Consider the following 12,881-nt stretch of genomic DNA (forward strand, 5'->3'; position numbering starts at 1 on the left):
CCGGTTATCCCGAGGACAAAATTAGGAAAACCCATTCTAGGAAGTCTCACTCTGGTTCTAACCATGCTTTTATGTATAAGAGTGAGACATCTAGCTCTAGGCAACCAACCCGTGCTAAGTTGCCTAAGAAGAAAATTCCTAATGCATCAAATGATCATAATATTTCATTTAAAACCTTTAATGCATCTTATGTTTTGACTAACAAATCCGGCAAGGTAGTTGCCAAATATGTTGGGGGCAAGCACAAGGGCTCCAAGACTTGTGTTTGGGTACCCAAAGTTCTTGTGTCTAATGCCAAAGGACCCAAAACCATTTGGGTACCTAAAGTCAAGAACTAAACTTGTTTTGTAGGTTTATGCATCTGGGGGCTCAAGTTGGGTACTCGACAGCGGGTGCACAAACCACATGACAGGGGAGAAGAAGATGTTCTCCTCATATGAGAAAAACCAAGATCCCCAAAGAGCGATCACATTCGGGGATGGAAATCAAGGTTTGGTCAAAGGATTGGGTAAAATTGCTATATCTCCTGACCATTCCATTTCCAATGTTTTTCTTGTTGATTCTTTAGATTACAACTTGCTTTCTGTTTCTCAATTATGTCAAATGGGCTACAACTGTCTATTCACTGATGTAGGTGTCACTGTCTTTAGAAGAAGTGATGATTCAATAGCATTTAAGGGAGTGTTAGAGGGTCAGCTATACTTGGTAGATTTTGATAGAGCTGAACTCGACACTTGCTTAATTGCTAAGACTAACATGGGTTGGCTCTGGCACCGCCGACTAGCTCATGTTGGAATGAAGAACCTTCACAAGCTTCTAAAGGGAGAACACATTTTAGGATTAACAAATGTTCATTTTGAGAAAGACAGGATTTGTAGCGCATGCCAAGCAGGGAAGCAAGTTGGCACTCATCATCCGCATAAGAACATAATGACGACTGACAGGCCACTGGAGCTCCTACACATGGATCTATTCGGCCCGATTGCTTACATAAGCATCGGCGGGAGTAAGTACTGTCTAGTTATTGTGGATGATTATTCTCGCTTCACTTGGGTATTCTTTTTACAGGAAAAATCTCAAACCCAAGAGACCTTAAAGGGATTCTTGAGACGGGCTCAAAACGAGTTTGGCTTAAGGATCAAGAAAATAAGAAGCGATAACGGGACGGAGTTCAAGAACTCTCAAATCGAAGGCTTCCTTGAGGAGGAGGGCATCAAGCATGAGTTCTCTTCTCCCTACACACCTCAACAAAATGGTGTAGTGGAAAGGAAGAATAGAACTCTATTGGACATGGCAAGGACCATGCTTGATGAGTACAAGACTTCGGATCGGTTTTGGGCCGAGGCGGTCAACACCGCTTGCTACGCCATCAACCGGTTATATCTACACCGAATCCTCAAGAAGACATCATACGAACTCCTAACCGGTAAGAAGCCCAATATTTCATATTTTAGAGTCTTTGGTAGCAAATGCTTTATACTTGTTAAAAGAGGTAGAAAATCTAAATTTGCTCCTAAGACTGTAGAAGGTTTTTTACTTGGTTATGACTCAAACACAAGGGCATATAGGGTCTTTAACAAGTCCACTGGACTAGTTGAAGTCTCATGTGACGTTGTGTTTGATGAGACTAACTGCTCTCAAGTAGAGCAAGTTGTTCTTGATGAGATAGGTGAAGAAGAGGCTCCATGCATCGCGCTAAGGAACATGTCCATTGGGGAGGTGTGTCCTAAGGAATCCGAAGAGCCTCCAAATGCACAAGATCAACCATCCTCCTCCATGCAAGCATCTCCACCGACTCAAAATGAGGAAGAAGCTCAAGTTGATGAAGTAGAAGATCAAGCAAATGAGCCACCTCAAGATGATGGCATTGATCAAGGGGGAGATGCAAATGAGGAAGACAAGGAGGATGAAGAGCAAAGACCGCCACACCCAAGAGTCCACCAAGCAATCCAACGAGATCACCCCGTCGACACCATCCTCGGCGACATTCATAAGGGGGTAACTACTCGATCTCGTGTTGCACATTTATGTGAACATTACTCTTTTGTTTCCTCTATTGAGCCACACAGGATAGAGGAAGCACTTCAAGATTCGGATTGGGTGGTGGCGATGTAAGAGGAGCTCAACAACTTCACTAGAAATGAGGTATGGCATTTAGTTCCACGTCCTAACCAAAATGTTGTAGGAACCAAATGGGTCTTCCGCAACAAGCAAGATGAGCATGGTGTGGTGACAAGGAACAAAGCTCGACTTGTGGCCAAGGGATACTCCCAAGTCGAAGGTTTGGATTTCGGTGAAACCTATGCACCCGTAGCTAGGCTTGAGTCAATTCGTATATTATTAGCCTATGCTACTTACCATGGCTTTAAGCTTTATCAAATGGACGTGAAAAGTGCCTTCCTCAATGGACCGATCAAGGAAGAGGTCTATGTTGACCAACCTCCCGGCTTTGAAGACAGTGAGTACCCTAATCATGTCTATAAGATCTCTAAGGCGCTTTATGGGCTTAAGCAAGCTCCAAGAGCATGGTATGAATGCCTTAGAGATTTCCTTATTGCTAATGGCTTCAAAGTCGGTAAAGCCGATCCTACTCTATTCACTAAGACTCTTGAAAATGATTTGTTTGTATGCCAAATTTATGTTGACGATATCATATTTGGGTCTACTAATGAATCTACTTGTGAGGAATTTAGTAGGATCATGACACAGAAATTCGAGATGTCTATGATGGGGGAGTTGAAGTATTTTCTAGGATTCCAAGTTAAACAACTCCAAGAGGGCACCTTCATCAGCCAAACGAAGTACACTCAAGACATTCTAACCAAGTTTGGGATGAAGGATGCCAAACCCATCAAGACACCCATGGGAACCAATGGGCATCTCGACCTCGACACGGGAGGTAAGTCCGTGGATCAAAAGGTATACCGGTCGATGATAGGATCGTTACTCTATTTATGTGCATCTCGACCGGATATTATGCTTTCCGTATGCATGTGTGCAAGATTCCAAGCCGACCCTAAGGAAGCTCACCTTACGGCCGTGAAACGAATCTTGAGATACTTAGCTTATACTCCTAAGTTTGGGCTTTGGTATCCTAAGGGATCCACATTTGATTTAATTGGATATTTGGATGCCGATTGGGCGGGGTGCAAAATCAATAGGAAGAGCACATCGGGGACTTGCCAGTTCTTGGGAAGATCCTTGGTGTCTTGGGCTTCAAAGAAGCAAAATTCGGTCGCTCTTTCCACCGCCGAAGCCGAGTATATTGCTGCAGGCCATTGTTGCGCGCAATTACTTTGGATGAGGCAAACCCTGCGGGACTATGGTTACAAATTAACCAAAGTCCCTTTGCTATGTGATAATGAGAGTGCAATCAAAATGGCCGACAATCTCGTCGAGCATAGCCGCACTAAGCACATAGCCATTCGATATCATTTTCTTAGGGATCACCAACAAAAGGGAGATATCGAGATTTCTTACATTAATACTAAAGATCAATTAGCCGATATCTTTACCAAGCCTCTTGATGAACAATCTTTTAACAAACTTAGGCATGAGCTCAATATTCTTGATTCTAGGAACTTCTTTTGCTAGATTGCACACATAGCTCCTTTATATATATCTTTGATCATATCTCTTTCTTATGTTATGACTAATGTGTCTTCAAGTCTATTCCAAACCAAGTCATAGGTGTATTGAAAGGGAATTGGAGTCTTCGGCGAAGACAAAGGCTTCCACTACGTAACTCATCCTTCGCCGTCGCTCCAAGCAACTCTCCGTTCTAGGGGGAGAAAACATGAGCACCAAGCAAAAGGACTTCGTCTTTGGTATAATCTTAACTCATTTATTTATGACCAAAGAGGAAGATACCACTTCGAGGGCTCTAATGATTCCGTTTTTGGCGATTCATGCCAAAGGGGGAGAGAGTAAGAGCCCAAAGCAAAAGGACCGCACCACCACCAATTTCAAAAACTTAAGTGTTGAATATTTTCAATTGGTATCCTATTGTGTTCAAAAGGGGGAGAAAATAGTATTTCAAAATGGTATATCAAAACCCTCTTGAACACTAAGAGGAGAATCTCTTTTAGGGGGAGTTTTGTTTAGTCAAAGGAAAAGCATTTGAAACAGGGGGAGAAAATTTCAAATCTTGAAAATGCTTCTCAAAAATCTTATTCATTTGCCTTTGACTATTTGAAAAGATCTTTGAAATAGATTTACAAAAGAATTTGCAAAAACAAAACATGTGGTGCAAATGTGGTCCAAAATGTTATATAAGAAAGAAACAATCCATGCATATCTTGTAAGTATTTATATTGGCTCAATTCCAAGCAACCTTTACACTTACATTATGCAAACTAGTTCAATTATGCACTTCTATATTTGCTTTGGTTTGTGTTGGCATCAATCACCAAAAAGGGGGAGATTGAAAGGGAATTAGGCTTACACCTAGTCCCTAATTAATTTTGGTGGTTGAATTGCCCAACACAAACAATTGGACTAACTAGTTTGCCCAAGTGTATAGATTATACAGGTGTAAGAGGTTCACACTCAGCCAATAAAAAGACCAAGTTTTGGATTCAACAAAGGAGCATAGTGGGAACCGAAGGCCCTCTGGTCTGGGAGCACCGGACAGTGTCCGGTGCACCAGAGGACTCCAACTCGAACTCGCCACCTTCGGGAATTTCCAGAGGCACTCGCGCTATAATTCACCGGACTGTCCGGTGTTCACCGGACATGTCCGGTGCGCCAAGGAGGAGCGGCCTCAGGAACTCGCCAGCTTCGGGAAACTCCAACGGCTAGTCCGCTATAATTCACCGGACTGTCCGGTGTACACCGGACTGTCCGGTGCAACTCCGGAGCAACGGCTCCTCCGCGCCAACGGCTGCCTGCAGCGCAATTAATGCGCGCTCTGCGCGCGCAGAAGTCAGGCGCGCCCATGCTGGCACACCGGACAGCAAACAGTACCTGTCCGGTGTGCACCGGACACCCAGGCGGGCCCACAAGTCAGAAGCTCTAACGGCTAGAATCCAACGGCAGTGATGACGTGGCAGGGGGCACCGGACTGTCCGGTGCGCCATCGAACAGACAGCCTTCCAACGGCCACATTTGGTGGTTGGGGCTATAAATACCCCAACCACCCCACCATTCATTGCATCCAAGTTTTCCACTTCCTAACTACTACAAGAGCTCTAGCATTGAATTCTAGACACACCAAAGAGATCAAATCCTCTCCAAATTCCACACAACGTCATAGTGATTAGAGAGAGAGATTTGCTTGTGTTCTTTCGAGCTCTTGCGCTTGGATTGCTTTCTTCCTTCTTGATTCTTTCATTGCGATCAAACTCACTTGTAATTGAGGCAAGAGACACCAATCTTGTGGTGATCCTTGTGGGAACTTTGTGTTCCAAGTGATTGAGAAGAGAAAGCTCACTCGATCCGTGGATCGTTTGAGAGAGGGAAGGGTTGAAAGAGACCCGGCCTTTGTGGCCTCCTCAACGGGGAGTAGGTTTGCAAGAACCGAACCTCGGTAAAACAAATCCTCGTGTCTCACTTGTTCATTCGCTTGTGATTTGTTTTGCGCCCTCTCTCGCGGACTCGTTTCTTTATTACTAACGCTAACCCCGGCTTGTAGTTGTGTTCATATTTGTAAATTTCAGTTTCGCCCTATTCACCCCCCCTCTAGGCGACTTTCAGTGTGTAGGGAGCGGAGAACTCGTGCTTAATTCCTTCCTCTTCAAGGAACTCCTCCACTTGAAGGTTCTTGAACTCGGACCCGTTGTCGCTCCTTATCTTTTTCACTTTGAGCTCAAACTCATTTTGAGCTCTCCTGAGGAAGCGCTTGAGGGTCCCTTGGGTTTCAGACTTATCCTGCAAAAAGAACACCCAAGTGAAGCAGGAAAAGTCATCAACAATAACTAGACCATACTTACTTCCTCCTATACTCAGATAGGCGACGGGTCCGAAGAGGTCCATATGCAGCAGCTCCAGAGGTCTTGAGGTGGTCATCACATTCTTGCTGTGATGCGCTCCTCCCACCTGTTTACCTGCCTGACAAGCTGCAGAAGGTCTATCTTTTTCGAATTGCACGTTAGTCAAACCTATCACGTGTTCTCCCTTAAGAAGCTTGTGAAGGTTCTTCATCCCCACATGTGCTAAGCGGCGATGCCACAGCCAGCCCATGCTAGTCTTAGCTATTAAGCATGCATCTAGACCGACCTCTTCTTTTGCAAAATCAACTAAATAAAGTTTGCCGTCTAATACACCCTTAAAAGCTAGTGAACCATCACTTCTTCTAAAGACAGACACATCTACATTTGTAAAAAGACAATTATATCCCATATTGCATAGTTGACTAACAGATAGCAAATTGTATCCTAGAGACTCAACTAAAAACACATTCGAAATAGAGTGCTCATTTGAGATTGCAATTTTACCTAACCCTTTTACCTTGCCTTGATTCCCATCACCGAATATAATTGAATCTTGGGAATCCTTATTCTTGACGTAGGAGGTGAACATCTTCTTCTCCCCCGTCATATGGTTTGTGCATCCGCTGTCGATAATCCAGCTTGAACCCCCGGATGCATAAACCTGCAAGGCAAATTTAGGCTTGGGTTTTAGGTACCCAACTTATGTTGGGTCCTACAAGGTTAGCACAAATATCCTTAGGGACCCAAATGCAAGTTTTGTCTCCCTTGCATTTTGCCCCTAACTTCCTAGCAACTACTTTCCTATCCTTTCTATAAATAGCAAAGGAAGCATTTAAAGCACAATAAATTGTAGAAGGTTCATTCACTACTTTCCTAGGAGCATGAATAACATTCTTTCTAGGCATATGATGAATAGCATTTTTCCTAGACATATTTCTACCATGCATATAGGAAGAACTAGAAGCAAACATGGCATGAGAGTCAAAATCATCATAAGCATTAAAACTCCTATAAGCGTTTCTAGTTTGTCTCCTATCATGATACATAAAAGCATGGTTCTTTTGCACACTACTAGCCATAGGGGCCTTCCCTTTCTCCTTGGCGGGAATGGGAGCCTTATGGCTTGTTAAGTTCTTGGCTTCTCTCTTGAAGCCAAGTCCATCCTTAATTGAGGGGTGTCTACCAATTGTGTAGGCATCCCTTGCAAATTTTAGTTTATCGAAATCATTCTTGCTAGTCTTAAGTTGAGCATTAAGACTAGCCAATTCATCATTAAGCTTGGAAATTGAAACTAGGTGTTCACTACAAGCATCAATGTCAAAATCTTTACACCTAGTACAAATTACAACATGTTCTACACAAGAATTGGATTTATTTGCTACTTCTAATTTAGCATTTAAATCATTGTTGACACCTTTCAAAGTAGAAATAGTTTCATGACAAGTAGATAGTTCAAAAGAAAGCATTTCATTTCTTTTAACTTCTAAAGCATAGGATTTTTGTGCCTCTACAAATTTATCATGTTCTTCATACAACAAATCCTCTTGTTTCTCTAAGAGTCTATCCTTCTCATTCAAGGCATCAATCAACTCATTGATTTTACCAATTTTATTTCTATCCAATCCCTTGAACAAGCTAGAGTAATCTATTTCCTCATCGCTAGACTCATCATCACTAGAAGAATCATAAGTAGTACCGTCTCGAGTACATACCTTCTTCTCCTTTGCCATGAGGCATGTGTGACGCTCGTTGGGGAAGAGGGATGACTTGTTGAAGGCGGTGGCGGCGAGTCCTTCATTGTCGGAGTCGGAGGAGGAGCAATCTGAATCCCACTCCTTTCCGATATGTGCCTCGCCCTTGGCCTTCTTGTAATGCTTCTTCTTCTCCCTTTTGTTCCCCTTTTCCTGGTCACTTTCATTATCGGGACAGTTAGCAATGAAATGACCAATCTTACCACATTTGAAGCACGAGCGCTTCTCCTTAGTCTTGGTCTTGCTTGGCTGTCCCTTGCGACCTTTAAGCGCCGTCTTGAAGCGCTTAATGATGAGGGCCATCTCCTCATTATTTAGCCCGGCCGCCTCAACTTGCGCCACCTTGCTTGGTAGCGCTTCCTTGCTCCTCGTTGCCTTGAGAGCAATGGGTTGAGGCTCGTGGATTGGACCGTTCAACGCGTCCTCGACGTATCTCGCCTCCTTGATCATCATCCGCCCGCTTACGAATTTTCCGAGTACCTCCTCGGGCGTCATCGTCGTGTACCTGGGATTCTCACGAATATTGTTTACGAGATGAGGATCAAGAACGGTGAAGGACCTTAGCATTAGGCGGACGACGTCGTGATCCGTCCATCGCGTGCTTCCATAGCTCCTTATCTTGTTGACAAGGGTCTTGAGCTGGTTGTATGTTTGGGTTGGCTCCTCCCCCCTTATCATAGCGAATCTCCCAAGTTCGCCCTCCACCAATTCCATCTTGGTGAGCATGGTGACGTCGTTGCCCTCGTGAGAGATCTTGAGGGTGTCCCATATCTGCTTGGCATTGTCCAAGCCGCTCACCTTATTGTACTCTTCCCTGCACAAATATGCTAAGAGAACAGTAGTAGCTTGTGCATTTCTATGGATTTGTTCATTTATAAGCATAGGGCTATCCGAGCTATCAAATTTCATTCCATTCTCTACAATCTCCCATATGCTTGGATGGAGAGAGAATAAGTGACTGCGCATTTTGTGACTCCAAAATCCGTAGTCCTCCCCATCGAAGTGTGGAGGTTTGCCAAGAGGAATGGAAAGCAAATGCGAATTCGAACTATGTGGAATACGAGAATAATCAAATGAAAAGTTCGAATTGACCGTCTTCCTGTAGTCGTTGTCGTCGTCCTTTTGGGAAGAAGTAGACTCATCGCTGTCGTCGTAGTAGACGATCTCCTTGATGCGCCTTGTCTTCTTCTTCTTCCCTTCCTTTCGTCTATGACCCGAGCCGGAGTCGGTAGGCTTGTCATCTTTGGGCTCGTTGACGAAGAACTCCTTCTCCTTGTCGTTGATCACGATTCCCTTCCCCTTAGGATCCATCTCTTCGGGCGGTTAGTCCCTTTTTTGAAGAGAACGGCTCCGATACCAATTGAGAGCACCTAGAGGGGGGGGGGGGTGAATAGGTGATCCTGTAAAACTCAATACTTATAGCCACAAAAACTTGTTAAGCGTTAGCACAGTTAATGCCAAGTGGCTAGAACGAAGATCTTGCACAATATGATAATCACAAGAAGTTCAACACAGAGAAGACACAGTGATTTATCCCGTGGTTCGGCCAAGACCAACGCTTGCCTACTCCACGTTGTGGCGTCCCAACGGACGAGAGTTGCACTCAACTCCTCTCAAGTGATCCAATGATCAACTTGAATACCACAGTGTTATGCTTTTCTTTTCAATATCCCGTTTGCGAGGAATCTCCACAACTTGGAGCCTCTCGCCCTTACACTTGAGATTCACAAAGAAATACGGAGTAAGGGAGGGAAGCAACACACACAAATCCACAGCAAAATGCGCACACACACGGCCAAGAAACGAGCTCAAAAGACTATCTCAAAGTTCTCACTAGAACGGAGCTCGAATCACTGAGAATGACAAACGAATGCGCAAAGACTGAGTGTGGATGATCAAGAATGCTCTAAGGTTGCTTGTGTGTCTTCTCCATGCGCCTAGGGGTCCCTTTTATAGCCCCAAGGCAGCTAGGAGCCGTTGAGAGCAAATCTGGAAGGCCATCTTTGCCTTCTGTCGTCGGGTGCACCGGACAGTCCGGTGCACACCGGACACTGTCCGGTGCCCGATTTCTTTCCTTAACCAGCGCTGCCGACCGTTGCAGATCTGGGAGCCGTTGGCGCACCGGACATGTCCGGTGCACACCGGACAGTCCGGTGCCCCCTTCCGACCGTTGGCTCGGCCACGTGTCTCGCGCAGATCGCGCGGCCGACCGTTGGCTCACCGGACAGTCCGGTGCACACCGGACAGTCCGGTGAATTATAGCCGTACGCCGTCGGCGAATTCCCGAGAGCAGCTACTTCGCGCCGAGTCTGCCTGGTGCACCGGACACTGTCCGGTGGACAGTCCGGTGTGCCAGACAGAGCTGAGTCTTGGCTGTACACAGCCAAGTCTTTTTCCATCTCTTTTCTTTTCTTCTTCTCTCTGTTTCTAACACTTAGACAAGTATATTAGTACACAAAACCAATGTACTAAGGCTTAGAAACATACCTTTACTTGTGATTTGCACTTTGTTCATCCATAGACATAGATTCACATTTAAGCACTTGTGTTTGCACTCAATCACCAAAATACTTAGAAATGGCCCAAGGGCACATTTCCCTTTCACTAGGAGCGGTCCTTTTATAGCCCCAAGTGACCTAGGAGTCATTCGATATTCATTTGAAAGGCTCTGGTTGTCTTTTATCCGCTGGTACACCGGATACTGCACAATAGCTGATTTGTTTCCTTCTCTAGCAAAGTCGGCCGTTGGTCACTCGACACACCGGACAGTCCGGTGGCGCACCAGACAGTCAAATACGACATGGTGACCGTTGGTCGGACTGACGTGGCTTGCGCAGGTCATGCGATCGACCGTTGACTAGGCGCGCGGAGGATGGCACACTAGACAGTCCGATGATTTTTAGTCGCGACGCCCTGGCTAAGACCCGAGAGTGACTTATTCACTGGCTGAACAGTCGGTGGCACGAGGTCATCACACACCATGATGCCTAGGATGGCAGTATGGAATTCCGTGTTGGGGAATGGGTTCCCATCTCCATCCCCAGTGGGGAATTTTTCATTCCCGTCCTTGCTAACGTTCACCGCGGAGCTTTTTCTTCCATCCTAATCTCTGTCGGGGGATTTATTCCTATGGGGAATCTGTCCCCGTTAGGAAAAATGTAATATTTAAAGATAAATTCAGTTTTATTATGGGGTTTTGGCATGGCTCCAGGGCAAAATTCCAAGGAAGAGTTGGCCAGTGCCAGCCAAACACGCAAACTTTAGAGTAGTGAACTCCATGGAGTTTTGAGAGATGTAGTATATTTTTTAGAGTACCTATTTTGCCACTCTAAAATCCTTAAAAGTAACTAAGATGTGGAGTTTAAAGGTATTTACTCGCCACCGTCACTAGTTATGAGAAAACAATCTAGAGTCCACAGCGGAGTTGCTCTTAAGGCCTTGTTTGGATAGCTCTATCTTCAGAAAATTTGGTAAAGTTGGTGAAGTATGTCATTAGGTGTTCTAGGAAATCGTGAAGCTGGAGCTCAGTAAGTATTTAGAATATATTTAGATAAGTCATTTTGTTTATTATTTAAAATAATTTTTTAAACTATTTAAATTGATATTATAAACTACAGCTCCACACTGAAGTTGAACCTGAAGTCATCCCAAATACCACCAAAGTGAAGCGGAGCTATGCCAAACAAACACACCCTATATCAAATAAATACGGATTGAACAAACAAGATTAAAATTATACAAGGCATCTACTTGAAAGTTTAGTTTGCTATTTTTACTAGGCTATACATTGAGTTTTCAACATAATTTTAACACGTCAATAGACTAATTTATATCAAAGGAAATTCACAGAGAGGAACGGAGCAGGAACTAGATTTTCTGTTTTTATCCCATGAAGACTAAAGTACCTCCACAGAAATCGGAGCGGAGGATCTGAGTCCCATTGCGATCTCTACCCGCCTCCACTCGCTTGTGACCTATATGCCCCAGACCCACTGCACCATAGGCCTTCACGACGAGCCTCAACAAGCCACGCCGCAATCCCTGAGGCCATCCAGCATGCTTGCACGCATGCCGGTCGCTAATGCTGTAATGCATCAAAGTTTTGCTGTGTCGATGTGGTCGTGCTCGCATATCCATGATAATCTCTAGTACGCGTGTCTACAATACTAATCTAAATCATGTTGTCGGTCATGGATGGATGAAATGAAAACTAGCTATTTTCTTTTGTCGATACAGACTACTTTTCTTTCGTCTTTGGATTTTGTATATTAATGAACGGAAATTAGTTGGTTTGTATAGACATTCCTAATAACAGCCGACGAAAATTAGCCTGGCCAACTTATGCTAACAATTACAAACACATATTCATCTGAATCAAATATATTCGTGTTTATAAGTCTACAACTATCCATCTTCTACCTCCGTGTCGTGTTTATTTGTTGCGAGCGATCCCGGTTCCAACAGTGCAATCGGTGTACGTAGTTAAGGTATCCAGAGAGTGACCATCGATCCGGCCATCGAGGACGGCTTGAACTGTTGCGGCATAAAGAACCAAGCGGCCTTCAGCATCCAACCGGAATAATCGAGCCAATGGATTCGGCACTCCGGTACTGGCTACGTGCGTGCGTACCGGCGTCCGGCCCAGGAAGCACACAAAAAAAGGGCCCGATCGATGGTCACCGGACGAGGTTAGCATCATGGGTTCGCGTTAAACAAAACTGGTTTTATTCTTGCTAACCTGATGGTCTTCGTCTTGGTGTAGTGGGCATGATTAGCTCGCCGACTCCTCGAGTGCACGGACGCGGAGGGCAAGGCCAAATGGCCGACACGGCGGCCGCGCCACTTCTTCTTCCTCTTCTTCCTCTTACCTTCTTTGCTGTTGGCGTTTTCTGCCGGTGCTACTGGGCACGGAATCTTTGCCGCTGTTCCAATGGCTGCGGCCTGCGGGGCAATGCTGACCCGAACAGTAGTTTCCCGCCCTTCCTGCAATGTTTTCTGGGAGCTATAGCTCGTTGTTAGCAGGTGCTTTCAGTTAAGCAGCAAGATGACATGATGGCCACGTCGGCGTTACTGTGCGTGACATGATTTTATTCCGTCTCGCAGTGTCGGCGTTACTGTACTGTACGTGCGAGTCATCTCAAGCTGGAAGCGATCGATGGTTTTTTGACTCGGCCGGTCTCCTCCGCCGGCCAGTCACTCG

The sequence above is a fragment of the Zea mays genome, chromosome 9 (assembly GCF_902167145.1).
Source record: "Zea mays cultivar B73 chromosome 9, Zm-B73-REFERENCE-NAM-5.0, whole genome shotgun sequence".
NCBI classification, from domain to species: domain Eukaryota; kingdom Viridiplantae; phylum Streptophyta; class Magnoliopsida; order Poales; family Poaceae; genus Zea; species Zea mays.